Source organism: Schistocerca piceifrons, chromosome 4, assembly GCF_021461385.2.
Source record: "Schistocerca piceifrons isolate TAMUIC-IGC-003096 chromosome 4, iqSchPice1.1, whole genome shotgun sequence".
Classification (NCBI taxonomy): domain Eukaryota; kingdom Metazoa; phylum Arthropoda; class Insecta; order Orthoptera; family Acrididae; genus Schistocerca; species Schistocerca piceifrons.
The window spans coordinates 337036179-337058137 of record NC_060141.1 but is presented as its reverse complement, the minus strand read 5'-3'; positions in this window follow the sequence as shown (position 1 = coordinate 337058137).

The following is a 21959-nucleotide window of genomic DNA, read 5'->3' as shown; positions in this document are numbered from 1 at the left end:
TCCACATTCGTCTGTAGCAGCACATCTCAAACGCATCGATTTTCTGTTCCGATTTTCCCACAGTCCATGTTTCACTATCGTACAATGCTGTACTCCAGACGTACAGTCTCAGAAATTTATTTTTCAAATTAAGGCCGATATTTGATATTAGTAGACTTCTCTTGGCCAGGAATGCCCTTTTTGCCATCACTAGTCTGCTTTTGATGTTTTTCTTGCTCCGTCCGTCATTGTTTAATTTTCTGCCTAGGTAGAAGAATTCCTTTGAGAGGCACCCACATGCCTTGCTCATACTGTGGCATCAAGCAGTCAGGCCTGCAAGATGAGTGGTCTGCCAAGCGAGTGGATTCATTCTTATTTATCGAGTAATATGAACTCTCGTACTCACAATTAAGTTACAAATTACCCTCCTGTATGAATAATACGCAACGGAAACGCACTTCTGACTATCAGTAATTTACAGAACTCTGACTGTTCACTACGCACTGGCAATACCACATTTTCTTTATTCTTTTATTTAACGGCTTTTATCAACACGTGGCCACCGCACTGAATATAAATGGCGCACACATTATAAATTCGGGACATCATGACAACATACAATTCGAAGGAAAAGTCCACCAATCTTTTTCTTTTCACTATCTTATTTATTCCGATAAATTCTATAACCTAAACACACAAATTCTATAACATACAACAATAACACATGAGAAATTCCGCCCAGTGGGCATGGCTTTACATTGGTGATTCTCTACCTTATGGTCTCGTAATTATATAACGCTACAGTGCACTTTCTGGATAGGATGGTGGATCTTTTATTATACCTCACACTTCGACTCTCACAATCATCATCACGAAACTTTCCTCCAGACCGAGCGGTACTGAAGGAACAAGCATAACCCACTAATCTTTTGAAAGTACCTTGCTACTCTCCCATGCAAACCACACATACCCAAATTACATGACATACACCACACTACGACATGGAATACAATACAATGAATAGTCACATCACTATCACTTTCAGCTTTCCCACTTCAATTAGTATTTATCCCAGTTTCACACGACACTGCCCCACTTTGTAATTCTACTTTCCTACTATGAACTCTGGAGATATTTGCACGTCTTCCTGTGCAATGCAAGCCAAGTGGCGCTGCTGGATAGACGGCCGACTCACCTTGCTTCTCTCTCAGAGTTTGAATCTAGCGTCACACGGTATCATATCACGCAAAGTAATATTAAGAACATATTCATCACACACACGAGTCCTCAACTGATACCATGGACGAGTACTTCTCTTTATCCTTTGTCTCATACACAGATTGAGACTCACACAGTACTCACCACGTGGAAGTACTCGTCTCTAATTTCAAGTCCTGCACACGCCATTTCTTAAATATTTCAACTTATGGTACACACACTATTTCTTAAATATTTCAACTTATTGTACACACGCTAGTAATTCAGCTTAACTTAAGCACACGGAAGTATTTCAACTTATTGCTACACATGGTTTCATTGTGACCGTTGGTCACTTCCGAAGATTACTACGATCCCATTAATATTACCTGCCTGACATTTAATTCTCCCCACAAAAGTTCCTGAAATAGAGAAATTATTATTTCAAACTACTCTTAAATATTCCACATGCATACCATGTCTCCACTCTTTTGTCTCTACGGAGCACATCTAAGACAGGTCTTAACAGCACAAGATCCAGTGGCAGAGTGCTGAAACATGGCCGTTCTTCAGGTCCTCTCGCACCTCTGTCGAAGTGGGGGAGCACCTTGCTACCGTATTGGTCAGCCACATTTCAGGCGCTCAAAGCTCAGGTAAATTTCATCTCTTTGGTCCCACCAAAGGATCGTCTCAAAGATGATCATATATTCACATTCACTATCTGCGGTTAGCAGACGACCATACATTCATTCATTTCACAGATCTCACCAAACTGGATGTAGGGATTTATTTTGAGGGAGTGTACATGTGATCAATTAAATAAATAAATTCTCATTCTTTCCCACACTGGTATCCGGCTTCGCTGTATTAATTGAAATTGAGTTATTATTAGAAAAAATATGTTGTTCAGACAAGAATAATGAAGTATGTTGTACCTATTATCAATGTCGGGCGGTACTGTACCCTTTCACCTTAACTTCATCTACCTCGTGACCATCAATCCTGATGTTAAGTTTCTCGCTATTCTCGTTTCTACTACTTCTCATTATCCTTGTCTGTCTTCGATTTACTCTCAATCCATACTCTGTAGTCATTAGACTGTTCATTCCGTTCAGCAGATCACGTAATTTTTCTGCACTTTCTGTCAGGATAGTAATGTCATCATTCATATCCTATCACCTTGAATTTTAATTCCACTCCTGAATCTTTCTTTTATTTCCACCATTGCTTCCTCGATGCACGGGTTGAACAGAAGGGGCGAAAGACTACATCCTTGTCTTACACTCTTTTTAATACGAGCACTTCGTTCTTGGTCGTCCACTCTTATTATTCCCTGTTGTACATATTGTATATGACCCGTCTCTACCTATAGCTTAACCCTACGTTTCTCAGAATTTCGTACATCTGGCACCACTTTACATTGTCGAACGCTTTTTCCAGGATGACAAATCCTATGAACGTCTCTTGATTTTCTTTTTTTTTTTTTTTTTTTTTAGTCTAGCTTCCATTATTAATCGCAACGTCAGAATTGCCTGTCTCGTGCCTTTCCCTTTCCTAAAGCCAAACTGATCGTCATCTAGTGCATCCTCAATTTTCTTTTCCATTCTTCTGTGTATTATACTTGTAAGCAACTTGGATGCATGAGCTGTTAAGCTGACTGTGCGGTAATTCTCGCACTTGTCAGCTCTTGCCGTCTTCGGAATTGTGTGGATGATGCTTTTCGAAAAGTCTGATGATATGGCGCCAGGCCCATACATCCTAAACACCAACGTGAATAGTCGTTTTGTTGCTACTTCCCCCAATGATTTTAGAAATTCTGATGGAATTTTATCTACCCCCTCCGGCCTTATTTGATCTTAAGCCCTCCAAACCTATTTTAAATTCTGATTCTAGTACTGGATCCCCTACCTCTTCTAAATCGACTCCTGTTTCTTCTTCTGTCACATCAGACAGTATCTTCCCCCTCATAGAGGCTTTCAATGTATTTTTTCTACCTATCCGCTCTCTCCTCTGCATTAGCCAACTGGAATTGTCGTTGCACTTTTAATGTTATCACCGTTGCTTTTAATGTCACCGAAGGTTGTTTTGAATTTCCTGTATGCTGAGTCAGTTCTTCCGACAGTCATTTCATTTTCGAAGTCTTCACATCTTTCCTGCAGCCGTTTCGTCTTAGCTTTCTACACTTCCTATTTATTTTATTCCTCAGCGACTTGTAATTCCTTTATTTTTGATTTTCCCCGAACATTGTTGTACTTCCTCCTTTCGTCGATTAATTGAAGTATTTCTTCTGTTACGCATGATTTCTTCGCAGTTACCTTCTTTGTACCTATGTTTTCCTTTCCAACTTCTGTGATGGCCATTTTTAGAGATATTCATTCCTTTTCAAAAGTACTGCCTACTGAGCTATTCGTTATTGCTGTATCTATAGCCTTATAGAAATTCAACAATCGTAACTAACGGTGTCATAGCGTTAACTAGGTAACACGTATCGATCGTTGGCTGTAGAGTCCTATGTTCAACAATGTGCCCTGGACGGTGTACTCCGAGACACCAGCATTGTACCCTGTCCTCAACTCTGTCACAGATCGCCGCCTACTATGCTGCAAAAAGCGGGAAAGCTTTTGACCTTTATTTTCTGCTATGACGCGAAGACATTCAACAACTTGTCGCCTTCATCATGCTTCCTCCACGCGAACAGCTGGTTAGCTTAAACGTTCCTGAGACGTTCGTTCCGAGACATCGGGCCATAACAATCCGCCCTTTCCCAACGTCGCTTAAGTCAGCAGATTCCCGCATTTGCGGCCCGCATCGTCGCTACAACGATTTACTATTCGTCTCTGCCCAGTTTACATGCTTTGCTTACCGCGTCACGTGCCTGCAACACCATCGAGCGCCATTCAGTCCAGCGGTGGGCAGTGGCCATGTTGTTTTGGCTGACCAGTACGTACCTCTTGCTCTCCTAAAGGTATTTAGACCTATGTCGTTGACGTCAATCTGTTGTAGAAATGTATAACATGTTTTATGCTCAAGAACTAAGACATTGCCGGCCGGTGTGGCCGAGCGGTTCTAGGCCCTACAGTCAGGAATCGCGAGACCACTACAGTCGCAGGTTCGAATCCTGCCTCGGGCATGGATGTGTGTGATGTCCTTAGGTTAATTAGGTTTAAGTAGTTCTAAGTTCTAGGGGACTGATGACCTCAAATGTTAAGTCCCATAGTGCTCAGAGCTATTGCAGCCGATTAAGACATGTTTGGAGAACGGAAAATCAACTATATAAAAAACGACAGGAATCCTATATAAAAATAGTCAGAGGTTCTGCAAACAGAGATCTTGCGAAACCAGCTCACCCTGTTCCTCCATGACGTCAGCAGAACCATAGACAACGGCGCTCACGTCACACCATGTCCCGGACTTCAGAGAGGCATTTGACACTGTGTCGGGTTGCTTTCTAATGAGAAAAACGCCAGCTCGTCGAGTTTTGGACAAGATTTGCGACTGAATTCAAGACTTCCTTGCAGATATTAAAAGCAACAAATCGACAGATGTAAATTTAACTTTCGGAGTTATGTGATAGGACTGCTTACAACGTATAAAAATGATGAAGTAGAAAGCGACACAGGTTCTTTGAGACTGTTCGCAGATGATGGGATTCTCTATAATAATTTAGTAACGCTAGAAACGAATATCGATTTGCAGAAGAGCCTGAAGAGTATTGATGAATGATGCAGGCTCCGGCAATTTAACGTAAATAAATGTGACATATTGCACACACGTAGAAAAAGAAATTCACTATGCCGGCCGTGGCAGAGAATGCACTAAGTGAGACCGACCACGTAATAAAAATCGCCAATACGGAAGTTCTGGCTGTAGAGAAGCACTGATCACACGCGCTTGTTCAGAGAAGCTGTAGAAATACAAAAACACGCGAACAGCTTCAACTAGAAAGAGGAAAGCCTTAAGGTAAGCGGATCCTGGCTTCCCGTACTGCAGCGAACGACCGTCACAGGTAGCAAGAGGAGAACCGCACCGGAAATGACCGCGGAGAAGCCCTCGGACGTTGGCGCGCCAGGTACATACAGTCTGTGGCCGCGAGCTCGGCTCCAGTTCACCACCGGCGAAACGTCAGTAAAATCATTAGATGAAAGTCGGCCGAAGAATCCAAGACAGAAGCCAATAGGCTGTTTGTCAACAAGTGGCCACGAAAGCCTTAACAATTTTGAAATTCACTACTGCACAACTACACTACTGACGACAAATTGCTGGGAACAGTATCTCTTGTAAAATGTGTAGGAAGTAACTATCCGGAGCGACCTTAAGTCGAGTGGCCACATAAGGGTAATAATGGGAAAAGCTGATGGCAGACTGGGATTCATAGGAAGAATTTTTAAGAAATGTAACGTATCTACGAAGGAAGTGGCTTATAAGGCGATTGTTCAAAGGATCCACCGAAGAGCAGCGCGTTTTGTCACGGGATCGTCTGGTTGGCGAGAGACCGTTACAGAGATGTTCAACACACACCAGTGGCAGACGTTACAAGAGAGGCTTTGTGCGTTAAGGAGAGGTTTGGTATTGAAATTTTGACAAAGCACTTACCGTCAAGAGTCTAACATGTTACTTACTCCTACATACATTCCGTGGAATGACCACGACGAGAAAATTCGAGAAATTGCAACTAATACAGAGGTTTACAGACAATCATTCGAACAATGTGCCATTCGCGAGTGGAACGAGGGACGGGTCAGTTAGTGGTTCCAGAAGTACCCTCCACGTCATACCGTTAAGTGACTTGCTGAATACTACGTAGATGTAGATTTCAGCCAAACTTAATGCACATATATGATTAGTACCAGTACTGTGGAAGACATCCCTATTTCACGAGTGGAACTGAGGAAGTAGTGACGTGTAACTACGACTCTGAAACCCCTGGAGCTATTTCACGTGTACGACATACTAGCCGAAAATAAATCGTGTTGGCGTAATCGGGTGATGTGCGGAATCGAAACAGGAACATGGGTCATAATCGAATGTCAAATCAGTAATTTCCAGTGTCGTTTGGGTTTTTCGTTACGGTATACTTGTGACGACATTTAAACTGTCATGGTCACAGTGACAGCAGAAAGAAGAAAGTGCAAATTATGATTCCGGTACTGTTGGAGCAATCTCCACCAAGTTTGATTCCCATAAGGGGGGAAAAAAACAGGGCAATATTAGGACATCTCTCGTACTCTTGGGATACTGGTAAGGCTAGGAAAGCGAAGATGGATAACATGTGAATGAAACTCTGGAACGCGAAGAAAAATTTCAACCAAACGTTTATTCGTACGGCTTGCAATCTATGGAAAATTATTGTATAGGTAAGATGCCCCTAATGGGGCAGGAGTAGGTGTGGGAGTGAGAAGGAAGCGACATGTAAATGTAATCGAAAATTACAGATATAAATGTCAAATTCATAGTCTTTGATATCTCTAGATTGGCTGGAGGTAGTCTCCATGAAATCTCAACTAAACATTTTCCACATACGGCTTGCAGTCTATGGAAAATTGTTGTATAGGTAAGACACCCCTAATGGGGCTGGAATAGGCGTGGGAGTGAGAAGGAAGCGACATATAAATGTAATCGAAAATGACCGATATAAATGTCAAATCCGTAGTCTCTGATATCTCTAGATTGGCTGCAGGTAGTCCCTATGATATTGAAGTCCATATTTACTCGAAAATAAGTCCATTAAAGATGTACAAGTAATTAAAGTAGCAGAAGGTCACTAATCAATGCCCTTAATATTCTACACAAACAATTCTGTTTTAAGTTGTTGTAAGTGCTGCTGGAATTTGCTTGCTTTGTTCAAGCCACAAATTTTCCTCCAGCGCGGTTCATTATCTCCGCATTAGTTACTCGATCTACCTGTCCAATGTCCGTCAGTCTTCTGCGGCACCACATTTTGAAAACTTCTGTTCTCATTTTCTCTGACCCAGTTATCGCCCATGCTTCACCTCTTTATAAGCATACATTCCAGTTATTATTCACATATTTTCAAACACCGGCACTTATAAACGGAGGTTGGCCAGATCGAGATGAGGGAGTAAGGGATACAGAAGTAAACATCGGCTCTTCAGCTGGTGTATTCCTTCCGGCGTAGCAAGTAGCGCAGCGTGGGCCTCGTGCCCGAATGCTTTACGAGCGCACCACCTTTCAATCACGCCTGCTGGACGTGGGCTGGCTGGCTCATCGAGACGCGAGCCGCCGCCCCCGGCTTCCTGTGGCGTGGCGTGGGCCGACGTCGCGATAAGGCGCGGCGCGAGGTGTGCGGCCGACCGGCGGCCATTACGCACGCGGGATGCGTGCGGCGGTCGCTTTGAGGTCCGCCGCCGCCCGCACGCACTGTGCGTCTGCTGCCACAGTCCGCGGCGCCCGAAATCCTGACGCCAAGCCGGACCACGCCGGCCACGTCAAAAGGCGCAGGCAGCGTCGTGACGGGGCGGGCAGTGACGCCAAGCGGCCGCATCGCGAACCAGCGCACGCACGACGCACACGACATTAGAATCTCCCACAGCACCCGGATTCCTCGTGGTCAGCTTGCGAAACACAGCGAGCAGCGGTTCTTGTGATGTCACATCCTCAAGGGGTGACGATACTGCAACTAATATCAAAGGCTACTTCCAGATGGATGGGATCATTAATTAAAGCCATGGAGTAATTCGACATCAAAGTGTTTCGCTGTCATCCTTGTTTACAATTTTCTCAGAGATCGGAGTTACAGCTCGAGCTTGAGAAGATTAGCACCCTCTTCTTCATCAGAAGATGACTGCCTGCTGGGAGTGAAGCCAGCTTATTTTTTAGTGGCATTCTACCTAGAGGTTGATCGGATGTCGTTGCTTGTAATTGTAGCTCCTATCGTCGGTGACGTCACCTGGAGGATTTGCTGTTTCCCGTGAAAGATAGTCTGGGTCTGGGAGTACCTGGTGTCTATAACGTGCCATGTGAATGTGGCGAAATCAGCGTACGGAAGAGAGCCAGCTTCATAGGCACTGCACCGATAAGAGACGTCGTAAGTACAGAAATGTTGAGAAATCACCAATAGCGGAACGCTGCCTCACAGAAGGACTCACGATCAACTTTGAGAAAACGAATATCCTGTCCCAAGCTTCGACCTACTAGGATTCTGCGTAATGAAAGAAACAGTAGAAATTCGTTGTGCACTAACAATTTTAACAGGTAATAAAAGAAATCATGGTGCGTAGTTGACGATCTAGCTAATATCGACGACTTGTCATTTTCAAGCTCATGTCTAATATTTTATGTCGTAATCGTTAAATTATTTTTCACTACACATTAAAAGTAGATGTTATATTCCATTCTTACATTGTGAATCGGATTCACAATGTAAGGATGGGATATAATGTCTATTTTTCACATGTAGTGAAATATAATTTGGCAATTACGACATACAATACGTGATATAACATGAGCTTGAAAATGACAAGTAGTCGAAATTTGTTAACTGCATGGCTTAAATAAAGATCATCTACGTTACAGCCTACAACGGACCATGTTTTCTTTCGTTAAGCATTTAGAGGGCATGGATCCCCTTAGAAACAAAATTTTGATGGAGACGGAGATTATAATGTTAGTGGTGCCTGAGCACTTCAGAGGGAGTGCCTCAATCGCGACTCGCTGGCAGAGAGAGGGAGGGGGCTTGGGAGAAGGGGGAAGGGGGGAAGGGGTGGGGGAAGAATGTCAGCGCATTACCGATTTCCCGTATCTGCGTATGCAAGTCCAACCCTCCAGGTGACGTCACCATCTACAGAAATTAAAATTCTAAGAGACGTCACGTGATGAATAACAAGCTTGAACGCCGCTATCGGCGGGCAGTCATCTGACAGAGAAAGCGGTGCTTGAAAGCTCGAGTTTTAACTGCGATTTGACGTGATGTCGACACCAAGAAGATTTTATGCAAATTTATCATTTATCAAGTTTCAATATCTATCAATGTAATGTATGTGGTGGAGGCGACCCATTTTCAAGAAGGATTGTAGGCTAGATGGGCCTCATTGTAGATGTATATCCCTGACGTCATTCTGTTGAAGAATTAGAAAACATGTTCTATGCAGACATGATATGATGTTTTTGGAGAACGAAAATCTCCTTTATGAAAATACACTCCTGGAAATTGAAATAAGAACACCGTGAATTCATTGTCCCAGGAAGGGGAAACTTTATTGACACATTCCTGGGGTCAGATACATCACATGATCACACTGACAGAACCACAGGCACATAGACACAGGCAACAGAGCATGCACAATGTCGGCACTAGTACAGTGTATATCCACCTTTCGCAGCAATGCAGGCTGCTATTCTCCCATGGAGACGATCGTAGAGATGCTGGATGTAGTCCTGTGGAACGGCTTGCCATGCCATTTCCACCTGGCGCCTCAGTTGGACCAGCGTTCGTGCTGGACGTGCAGACCGCGTGAGACGACGCTTCATCCAGTCCCAAACATGCTCAATGGGGGACAGATCCGGAGATCTTGCTGGCCAGGGTAGTTGACTTACACCTTCTAGAGCACGTTGGGTGGTACGGGATACATGCGGACGTGTATTGTCCTGTTGGAACAGCAAGTTCCCTTGCCGGTCTAGGAATGGTAGAAGGATGGGTTCGATGACGGTTTGGATGTACCGTGCACTATTCAGTGTCCCCTCGACGATCACCAGTGGTGTACGGCCAGTGTAGGAGATCGCTCCCCACACCATGATGCCGGGTGTTGGCCCTGTGTGCCTCGGTCGTATGCAGTCCTGATTGTGGCGCTCACCTGCACGGCGCCAAACACGCATACGACCATCATTGGCACCAAGGCAGAAGCGATTCTCATCGCTGAAGACGACACGTCTCCATTCGTCCCTCCATTCACGCCTGTCGTGACACCACTGGAGGCGGGCTGCGCGATGTTGGGGCGTGAGCGGAAGACGGCCTAACGGTGTGCGGGACCGTAGCCCAGCTTCATGGAGACGGTTGCGAATGGTCCTCGCCGATACCCCAGGAGCAACAGTGTCCCTAATTTGCTGGGAAGTGGCGGTGCGGTCCCCTACGGCACTGCGTAGGATCCTACGGTCTTGGCGTGCATCCGTGCGTCGCTGCGGTCCGGTCCCAGGTCGACGGGCACGTGCACCTTCCGCCGACCACTGGCGACAACATCGATGTACTGTGGAGACCTCACGCCCCACGTGTTGAGCAATTCGGCGGTACGTCCACCCGGCCTCCCGCATGCCCACTATACGCCCTCGCTCAAAGTCCGTCAACTGCACATACGGTTCACGTCCACGCTGTCGCGGCATGCCACCAGTGTTGAAGACTGCGATGGAGCTCCGTATGCCACGGCAAACTGGCTGACACTGACGGCAGCGGTGCACAAATGCTGCGCAGCTAGCGCCATTCGACGGCCAACACCGCGGTTCCTGGTGTGTCCGCTGTGCCGTGCGTGTGATCATTGCTTGTACAGCCCTCTCGCAGTGTCCGGAGCAAGTATGGTGGGTCTGACACACCGGTGTCAATGTGTTCTTTTTTCCATTTCCAGGAGTGTAGATATAGATTTCGTATACACTGATCTTGCGAAACTCAACTCGCTCTTTCGTCCACAAACTCTATAGAGTGCAGCAGCCTAAGGCACCCATGTGGATGATGTGTTCCCTGACTTGATACAGTTCCGCACTGCAGTTTAGTCATCGAAATACGAGAATCCCGAACTTGGCACAGATTTGTGATTGAATTTAGGTCTTTCTAGCAGATAGAACTAAATATTTTGCTTGTGATGGGATGAAATTGACAGTTGCAAAGATAATTTTGGGAATACATCAAGATTCGCTCTTTTTATAGTATATATGAATGACCCAATGGATAATACTGGAAGTTCCATAAAGATTTTCACGGGTTGTTCTGAATAAGAAGAATGTCAAAGCGAGAAGAGTGGGGCAGAGGCTAGGGAAACCTGTGGAGGACCAACGACTAGTGCAGAGTCTGGCTATTGATCCTAAACGTATACGAATCACAGGCGGCACTGACAACGACTATGTTCCACTGGGAAAATCTTACGAAAATGTAATTCAATGGTTCAAATGGCTCTGAGCACTATGTGACTTAACTTCTGAGGTCATCAGTCGCCTATAACCTAGAACTAATTAAACCTAACTAACCTAAGGACATCACACACATCCATGCCCGAGGCAGGATTCGAACCTGCGACCGTAGCGGTCACGCGGTTCCAGACTGAAGCGCCTTTAACCGCACGGCCACACCGGCCGGCAAAATGTAATTCATCCGTGAAAGAAGTGACTTGTACAACAATTACAAGACCGATTCTCGAGTACTGGTCATCAGTCTCGGACAATTACGAGGTCTGATTATTAAAAAATATAGAGAGGATCTAACAAGAAGCGGCATATTCAGTCAGGGGACCATTCAGTAAGCACAAGAAAATTACGAATACGCTAAACAAACTGCAGTGGGAGTCAGTACAACAGAGGTATTGGTTATGTATCATTGAAAAGAGCAAATCGAAAAGGGAAGGCGGAAATTATGGTGATACGAGAAACATTGATACAACATAAGATGACTTGCAGAGTGTAGTTGTAAATGTAGATCACTATGTAGTGATATTTCTCATATGCAGAGATATTTTCCCCAACTTTTACAACAAAATAATTGTTATTAGTAAGTTGGAACTTACCGTTGAAATGGTCTAGCATCACTAGAGAGTCTTGCAGGTAAGATACGCCCTTATCGTGCAGGGATACAAGTAGTAAGTGGATATGTTGGAGCGCAGTTGGCATTGTTTTATGGATTAAATTATGTAATATATTTATTCAATTAATTTATAAAAGTGTGATCATAAAAAAATGGCAGTTGTACTCCACTTACTAGTTAAGTATTTAAATCCACAGCAGTTATGAACTACTGTATTTTAATTTTATCATTATTTAATTCTTTTTACAATTTTTAAAATCTTTTTTAATTCATGATAACATTTGATACACCGAAACGAATAAAATCAATTTTTATATCGTTCGTGGTTCATGGTGTGGGTTCCTGGTATCATGTCCAAGTTCATGAACCACGGGCAACGTATGAGTGGCCGAGTAAGTGGTCCTGACAGTCGGGATACCAGTTACTTTGGGATAAGACTGGGCATCTCGGACACATTCCGAGTCGTGGCCACCTTTGTGCTCAGACGGCAATGACTACCAAATCCACCGGTTAGGCCCTCTAACGTTAGGGGTAAAACTCAATGGGATCCTGGGCAAGTAAGGCTAGCAACCTGCTTCCCTGGTACTATAAATACGATGCTGGCAACAATCAGACCAAAATGCCTCAGACCTTTGGAGGTGACGGAGTCCCACCTCTAATTGACAAACCAGGGACTCCTAAGATACGACTCGGCAAACGAATGGTAACGAGATTGGGAGCCATTAATATCAATGGGGGCTACTCTGGGAAGAAGGTAGAGCTGGCAGAGGCTGCAAGTAAGATGGGGTTGGACGTTTTAGCTGTTAAGGGGTGAGAAAGAAGAGGAAGTGGGAGAATACATGGTCTACCTGTCAGGAGTCAAAACAGGAATAGCACAATGAGGTGTAGGGCTTTTCATTAGTAAAGAAATGGAACCCAGCGTAGTTGCAATAAGGTATGTAAACGAACGACTGATGTGGATAGATCTGACAGTGTCTAGCAAGAAAATTAGGATTGTGTCAGTATATTCCCGTTGTGAAGGGACAGATCAAGATAAGATGGATAGTTTTTATGACGCACTCAGTGATGTAGTTGTTGGAATAAAGGACAAGGACAGTGTTCTGCTCATGGGTGATTTTAATGCTAGGATTGGAAATCGAACAGAAGAGTATGAAAAGGTTATGGGTAAATTTGGAGAGGATATAGAGGCCAACAGGAACGGGAAACAACTCTTGGATTTCTGTGCCAGTATGGGCTTAGTAATCACAAACTTCTTTTCTAAACATAAGAACATTCACCGGTATATTTGGGAGGCAGGAGAACCAGACCTGTCATTGACTATATAATAACAGATCAGGAATTCAGGAAGGCTGTGAGGGACACATGTGTATTCAGGGGATTCTTTGATGACACTGATCACTATTTAATCTGCAGTGAAATTGATATTGTGAGGCCGAAAGTGCAGGAGGTCAGGTCCATGTGTAGGAGGATAAGAGTGGAGAAACTTCAGGATAAGGAAATCAGACACAAGTACATAACGGTGATCTCAGAAAGGTACCAGTTAGCTGAATGTAGTCAATTGCAGTCACTGGAAAAGGAATGGACAAGGTACAGGGACACAGTACTAGAAGTGGCCAAAGAATGTCTTGGAACAGTAGTGTGTAAAGGTAGGTTGAAGCAAACAGCTTGGTGGAATGACACAGTCAAGGCAGCCTGTAAAAGGAAAAAGAAGGCATATCAAAAATGGCTACATACTAGAACTCAGGTAGACAGAGAAAGTTATGTTGAAGAAAGAAACAAAGCCAAACAGATAATTGCAGCATCCAAGAAGAAATATTGGGAAGACTTTGGAAACAGGTTAGAGACCTTGGGTCAAGCTGCTGGAAAAACATTCTGGAGTCTAATTAGCAGTCTTCGAAAGGGAGGTAAGAAGGAAATGACAAGTATTTTGTACAGGTCAGGAAAACTGCTGGTGAATCCTTTTGATGCCTTGGGCAGATGGAGGGAATATTTTGAAGAGTTGCTCAATGTAGGTGAAAATACGATCAGTAATGTTTCAGATTTCGATGTACAATGGGACAGGAATGATGATGGAAATAGGATCACATTTGAGGAAGTGGAGAAAATGGTCAACAGATTGCAGTGCAATAAAGCGGCTGGGGTGGATGAATTTAAGTCAGAACTCATCAAATACAGTGGAATGTCAGGTCTTAAATGGCTACACAGGATAATTGAAATGGCGTGGGAGTCGGGACAGGTTCCATCAGTCTGGACGAAAGCAGTAATCACGCCAATCTTTAAACATGGAAACAGAAAAGATTGTAACAACTACAGAGGTATCTCTTTGTTCAGCGTTGTGGGTAAAATCTTCTCAGGTATTGCTGAAAGGAAAGTGCGAGTATTAGTTGAGGACAAATTGGATGAAAATCAGTGTGGGTTTAGGCCTCTTAGAGGTTGTCAGGACCAGATCTTTAGCTTACGGCAAATAATGGAGAAGTGTGACGAGTGGAACAGGGAATTGTATCTATGTTTCATAGATCTAGAAAAGGCATATGACCGGGTTCCTAGGAGGAAGTTATTGCCGGTTCTACGTGATTATGGAATAGGAGGCAAACTTTTGCAAGCATTTAAAGGTCTTTACATAGATCGGCAGGCAGCAGTTAGCGTTGACGGTAAATTGAGTCCATGGTTCAGAGTAGTTTCAGGGGTAAGACAAGGCTGCAACCTGTCTCCACTGTTGTTCATGTTACTTATGGATCATATGTTGATAACAATAGACTGGCTGGGTGAGATTAAGATAGGTGAACACAAAATAAGCAGTCTCACATATGCGGATGACTTAGTTGTGATGGCAGACACTATTGAAAGATTGCAAAGTAATATTTCAGAGCTAGATCAGAAATTTAAGGACTATGATATGAAGATTAGCATCTTCAAAACAAAAGTAATGTCAGTGGGAAAGAGATATAAACGGATTGAGTGCCAAATAGGAGGAACAAAGTTAGAACAGGTGGACGGTTTCAAGTACTTAGGATGCATATTCTCACAGGATGGCAACATAGTGAAAGAACTGGAAGCGAGGTGTAGCAAAGCTAATGGAGTGAGCGCTCAGCTACGATCTACTCTCTTTTGCAAGAAAGAAGTCAGTACCAAGACTAAGTTATCTGTGCACCGTTCAATCTTTCGACCAACTTTGTTGTATGGGAGCGAAAGCTGGGTGGATTCAGGTTACCTTATCAATAAGGTTGAGGTTACGGATATGAAAGTAGCTAGGATGATTCCACGTACTAGTAGATGGGAACAATGGCAGGAGGGTGTGCACAATGAGGAAATCAAAGAAAAACTGGGAATGAACTCTATAGATGTAGCAGTCAGGGCGAACAGGCTCAGATGGTGGGGTCATGTTACACGCATGGGAGAAGCAAGGTTACCCAAGAGACTCGTGGGTTCAGCAGTAGAGGGTAGTTGGAGTCGGGGTAGACCAAGGAGATGGTACCTGAATTCGGTTAAGAATGATTTTGAAGTAATAGGCTTAACATCAGAAGAGGCACCAATGTTAGCACTGAATAGTGGATCTTGGAGGAATTTTATAAGGGGGACTATGCTCCAGACTGAACGCTGAAAGGCATAATCAGTCTTAAATGATGATGATGATGATGATGATGATGATTTATATCGTTCAATAAGAATTTTGCATGTGTAATTCTAACTACTATGTGATTCAACTTGGTCCCTTTGGGTGCAAATTCGTTAAGTTCTTCTCAAGTTCTCATAAACTGAAAAAAATCAGGAAATAAACATACAAAAATTTGAAAAAATTTAAATTAGTTTTAAGTTTATTCATTCCTTTATATCCCAGTTTACTCTTCACTCCTTCACTAAACTGAAAATTCCTCATAATGATAAGTATTGTAAAGACGAATTCGTAGGAAAAGAAGCTGTGGAAGACGACAAAGGCAATCGAACTGAGATAAGATGAATTTAATTTTTGTTTATTGCTAAGTAATAGTTGTATATATACCATAGGCAGCTGACTGGTGTTTAATTCACTTTATATTTTTGTGTCGTTTTCATAGAAACTCTACTACATGGATTGTATTTAGTTACCACAAACATTGTCATCGAAAATTATCGTGGGAAAAATAGGTATACTTTTACTTGCTGTCAAACACAGCTAACCGTAGATTTCGCAGGAGGGCATCTCGAAGACAAACGAAGCTCAGATGAAGGGTAAGCGTCAAACAACGTTAAAAAACGTTTACAGCAATCGCCATCAATAATATGGTGGTTGACATCAGCATGTGACTAACCAAATTTATGTTTTCCACTGTTTTCCTAAGAAAATAGTGGGCTAGTTTTTTTGAAGAGAACACAGTTATTTTCTTCCCTCTCTTTCCCCTTGCTGAGCTAGTGCTTTGTCTCTAAAGACCCAGTCGGCGACGGGATGTTAAAGCCTAGTCACCTATCCTTGTGTAAGTAGGCTGTTTACGTTTTTATATTGGTAACGCCACGTTGCGCTCTGTATGAAAATCACTGCCTGTGCTGTGTGCAGTCTGTGGCTAGTTTGCTTTGTTGTTGGCTATTGTAGTGTTGGGCTGTTGGCTGTTAACAGCGCTTAGCGTTGCGCAGTTGGAGGTGAGCAGCCAGCAGTGGTGGATGTGGGGAAGTGAGATGGCGCATTTTTGAGAGCGGATGATCTGGACGTGTGTCAATCAGAAACAGTACATTTGTAAGAATGGATGTCATGAACTACTGTATATATATATATATGATCATTTTTGAACACTATTAAGGTAAATACATTGTTTTTTCTCTATTAAAATGTTTCATTTGCTAACTATGCCTATCAGTAGTTAGTGCCTTCCATAGTTTGAATCTTTTATTTAGCTGGCTGTAGTGGCGCTCGCTGGTTCGCAGTAGTTCGAGTAACGAACATTTTTGTGAGGTAAGTGATTTGTGAAACGTATAGGTTAATGTTAGTCAGTGCCATTCTTTTGTAGGGATTACTGAAAGTCAGATTGCGTTGCGCCAAAAATATTGTGTGTCAGTTTAAGCACAGTCTTGTACAATTTTTCTAAGGGGACATTTCATATGTCGACCCTTATCCGAGGATACCTCACTGGAATCTTCTGATTTTTTCTTGTAGTTTGTGTAATTAGTGTAACTATCGTTTATTGCTAGCGCGTAATTATAGAGAGAATTTCCTTTGTAGTTGTACTTTTTCATTGTTGTACAGTAAAACACTTGTGGCATGCATGTAGATTTGCACCAAGTATTTCGCAGCTGCGCTTGCAATTAACTAGATATTATTTTCAATGCTATGTTAATGTGTTTTCTTATCTTGCTCTTCTAATTGTGCTTTTCTGTGTTGTTGTGTGAAATATTGTGACAATAATGACGTGTGAAATACGTAATACTAGGCTCCAAAGTAAACTGAGAAATGACAGTGAAGACAAAAGCAGTGTGTTAGCGCCACCGTGTAATGAATCAACTAATGTTCAAACTAGTAATTTGGTAATTGTGCATAGGGAAATGGAGCGGGCGGCAAATAATGGTGTAGACAGTGAAACAAGTAGTGAACAGGGAAGCATTATCGATCGATCGGTCGGCAAAAGCTCTCCTCAGGAATCCGAATGACAGAACACAATATTGCAAATACTGTAGACTCAGGTTTTGGGTCCTCACCGTTTTCTCAAATAAGTCAAGACACATTTTCTGCTAGTCAAAATGTGAATGTTTCCGGTGCAAATGCACTGCCGAAAAGCATAGAGGAACAGATTCCAGACACTAATACATTATCATTGCAATTAATGCAGCAAATGAAACAAAATCAGAGACAAACACACCAACAGTTAGACACAATGGAACAAAATCAGAGACAATCACAGCAAAAGCTTCAAAAGTTAGACACAATGGAACAAAATCTTCAAAAGTTAGACACAATGGAACAAAATCAGAGACAAACACAGCAAAAGCTTCAAAAGTTAGACACAATGGAACAAAATCTTCGGAAGTTAGACACCACGCTTGAACAAACACGTGAAGATTTAACTACTGAGTTACATAAAATCGAAGCGAAATGTCAAAAAGTCTGTAATGACGTAAAAACACAAATTTGTGAGCGTTTCCAACCTATTTTTTCACGTCATGAAAATGCATTACAGAATCACGAAGCAGCCATAAAGGAACTGCAAACTATTGTTCATGAAAATCACGACACCTTGCAAGCTAAAATTGACTCAGTTGCATCTACCGATTCGGTTATGCAACTTGCAAAAACTCAGGAAAACTTAAAGGACACAGTAGATACTCTGAAAATTGGTTCAGAAAGACACATGGAGGAAATCAGTTCATTATCAGAGAAAGTAGTTGAACTTTCGGATCAGCTAAATAATTTATCTACGAAGGTAGATGATAATCTGAATGACACAAAACCGGTAGTCTTTCATGATACAAAAGAGTGCGAACAAATTAGGAAGTTCAAACAAAATCATAATCAAATTAATACGCAACACCAAAGAGAAATTGGGGAAGTACAAGATTAGTTGACACAGGTAATACAAGAACTACATATTTTAGAGGACACTCGCGCTACTATAAGGGAAGAGGTACATAGAAATACGGAACATCCACTAAATAATAACACAGCGCATTTCGGAAATTATGAAAGAAGTTGGCAAGGTGCAGAAATTTTGAAATGGAACCGCCGAAACGACGTAACAATGACCGACATGCGACTCGCCGACTCGATGATTTTGACTATAAGCTGTTCATTACTACACGCAAGTTCAAAACATTTAACAGTTCTGGCAACGACATTCATCCACAAGCGTGGCTTCATCAATTCTCTCATTGTTCCCTCCCCAACCCCCCCCCCCCCCCGATGGTAACGAGATTGGGAGCTATTAATATCAATGGGGGCTACTCTGGGAAGAAGGTAGAGCTGGCAGAGGCTGCAAGTAAGATGGGGTTGGACGTTTTAGCTGTTAGTGACATTCGGGTAAGGGGTGAGAAAGAAGAGGAAGTGGGAGAATACAAGGTCTACCTGTCGGGAGTCAAAACAGGAATAGCACAATGGGGTGTAGGGCGTTTCATCAGGAAAGAAATGGAACCCAGCGTAGTTGCAATAAGGTATGTAAACGAACGACTGATGTGGATAGATTTGACAGTGTCTAGCAAGAAAATTAGGATTGTGTCAGTATATTCGCGTTGTGAAGGGACAGATCAAGATAAGATGGATAGTTTTTATGACGCACTCAGTGATGTAGTTGTTGGAATAAAGGACAAGGACAGTGTTCTGCTCATGGGTGATTTTAATGCCAGGATTGGAAATCGAACAGAAGAGTATGAAAAGGTTATGGGTAAATTTGGAGAGGATATAGAGGCCAACAGGAACGGGAAACAACTCTTGGATTTCTGTGCCAGTATGGGCTTAGTAATCACAAACTTCTTTTTTAAACATAAGAACGTTCACCGGTATACTTGGGAAGGCAGGGGAACCAGACCTGTCATTGACTATATAATAACAGATCAGGAATTCAGGAAGGCTGTGAGGGACACATGTGTATTCAGGGGATTCTTTGATGACACTGATCACTATTTAATCTGCGGTGAAATTGGTATTGTGAGGTCGAAAGTGCAGGAGGTCAGGTCCATGTGTAGGAGGATGAGTGGAGAAACTTCAGGATAAGGAAATCAGACACAAGTACATAACGGTGATCTCAGAAAGGTACCAGTTAGCTGAATGTAGTCAATTGCAGTCACTGGAAAAGGAATGGACAAGGTACAGGGACACAATACTAGAAGTGGCCAAAGAATGTCTTGGAACAGTAGTGTGTAAAGGTAGGATGAAGCAAACAGCTTGGTGGAATGACACAGTCAAGGCAGCCTGTAAAAGGAAAAAGAAGGCATATCAAAAATGGCTACATACTAGAACTCAGGTAGACAGAGAAAGTTATGTTGAAGAAAGAAACAAAGCCAAACAGATAATTGCAGCATCCAACAATCTGAATTTTCCAGTCTTGTGAAATATTTTGAACACATGTTGCACAAGAATCAGTACCTGTCAAACCCATACAGCCCCTCAGAACTCATCCGCATTTGCTTAATCAAATTACCTGAACATTTACGACATATTATTTTGGCAGGACGTTGCAATGACGACATTCAAGCTTTTCAAGGACTCTTACAAGAATTATAAATTGACACTGACAATCGCAGAATGTGAAAACAGGAACAGAACAATTACAGGTCACATCCGCCGCAATTCCGCGATGAAAGAAATAATAACCGGACACGAGAAGACTACTCTCACAACACAAATGTTGACCAAAACAGACATCACCCGTATGACAACCGTTGGCAGAGTAGTAATAATTACATGGAAAGATCACCTCTCCGCAGTAGTGACTATCACAGAGACAATCAGAGATACGGACAATATGGGAACCACAATAATTATTATCAAGGGAGACAGAATAACTTTAGACGCAACGGTCCAGCGCGCAGTTACGATTCAGGGAGAAATTCTCCACCATGTGACCGACAAGAATGAAACTATGGAATCTACCGATATGACGCAGACGATACGATCGTAACGACAGACCTGAATTGCATCAGAACTGGCGGGATTCAAACAGAGCAGGGCCCTCTCGACGAGGTGTATTTATAGAAGTTAGGTCTCCAAATCCCAATAACGACGCGCGCCAACAAAGAGACAATAGGCAATGACTCACACCGCTGGCAGCCACAAAATGTACTTATGAAACTGACGATGCAGCTGCCGTAGCTAGTAATTACGTAAAAATGGGAGACATTAGGGACATCTTACTCCAGGAACACGACATAAAACATAACAACATTGCATATCCTGTGATTCACATTACAGTAAATGACGTAAAATTTACGGCAGTGCTTGACTCTGGCATTTCAGTAATTAGTGAAACAGCCTTTAGCAAATGCAACAAATCGAACGATTGCCCCACACTTCCGTTACGTAAAGCCAGTGGACGGTCTGTATCCAACGCCTTTGTTAAAAATTTCTTACGTGAAGTTGGCCACGTTGCTAAAGTCATTTCAGATAATGGACCGCAATTCAGATCTACTATTTGGTCATGCATGCTTCGGAACCATAAAATTAAACCTGTTTTTATTTCATTGTACTCACCACATTGTAACCCATCTGAACAGATTATGAAAGAAATCAAAAAGCTTTGCAGACTTTGTCACAGAAAGCATCAGCATTGGGACAGATATTTACACTTATTTCAAGCATGAGGAATCACTTCAAAGTTGTTATCACGAAGAAACTGTTGCGTAACGTTAGCTCGATGTGCGGGTGCATTGTCTTGGTGAAACAGCACACGCGCAGCCCTTCCCGGACGTTTTTGTTGCAGTGCAGGAAGGAATTTGTTCTTCAAAACATTTTCGTAGGATGCACCGGTTACCGTAGCGCCCTTTGGAGCGCAATGGGTAAGGATTACGCCCTCGCTGTCCCACAACATTGACACCATCGAAACTTCCTGGCAGATTAAAACTGTGTGCCCGACCGAGACTCGAACTCGGGACCTTTGCCTTTCGCGGGCAAGTGGCACCCACCTGGTGACACTTTTCGCATTTTCAGGTCGTCATGCAGGATTGTGTGCACAGAACCCACAGAAATGCCAACTCTGGAGGCGATCTGTTCAACAGTCATTCGGCGATCCCCCAATGAAATGCCACATGACTCCACTGCTTTACCATCTACTCTTGTACTGAAGAATGAAGAACCACCGAACAGAATCAGAGAGCTTGCACCTTTCCCGAATACACATAAACTTCGACACAAAGGCATAATTGATTTGGCTATTAAAAATATAAAATCTGCAGCAGACAAAAGAAAAAAACTACACGGTAAAGCAAATGCAAAGAAATTATATATTGGTCAGAAAGTTCTCATTAAAGCTCATTCATTGTCACATAAGAAGAAACACTTGAGTCACAAATTCTTTCTCATTTACAATGGACCTTACAGAATCCGACGTATACCACATGATAATTGCATTGAAGTTGAAACTCTGCGTACTAG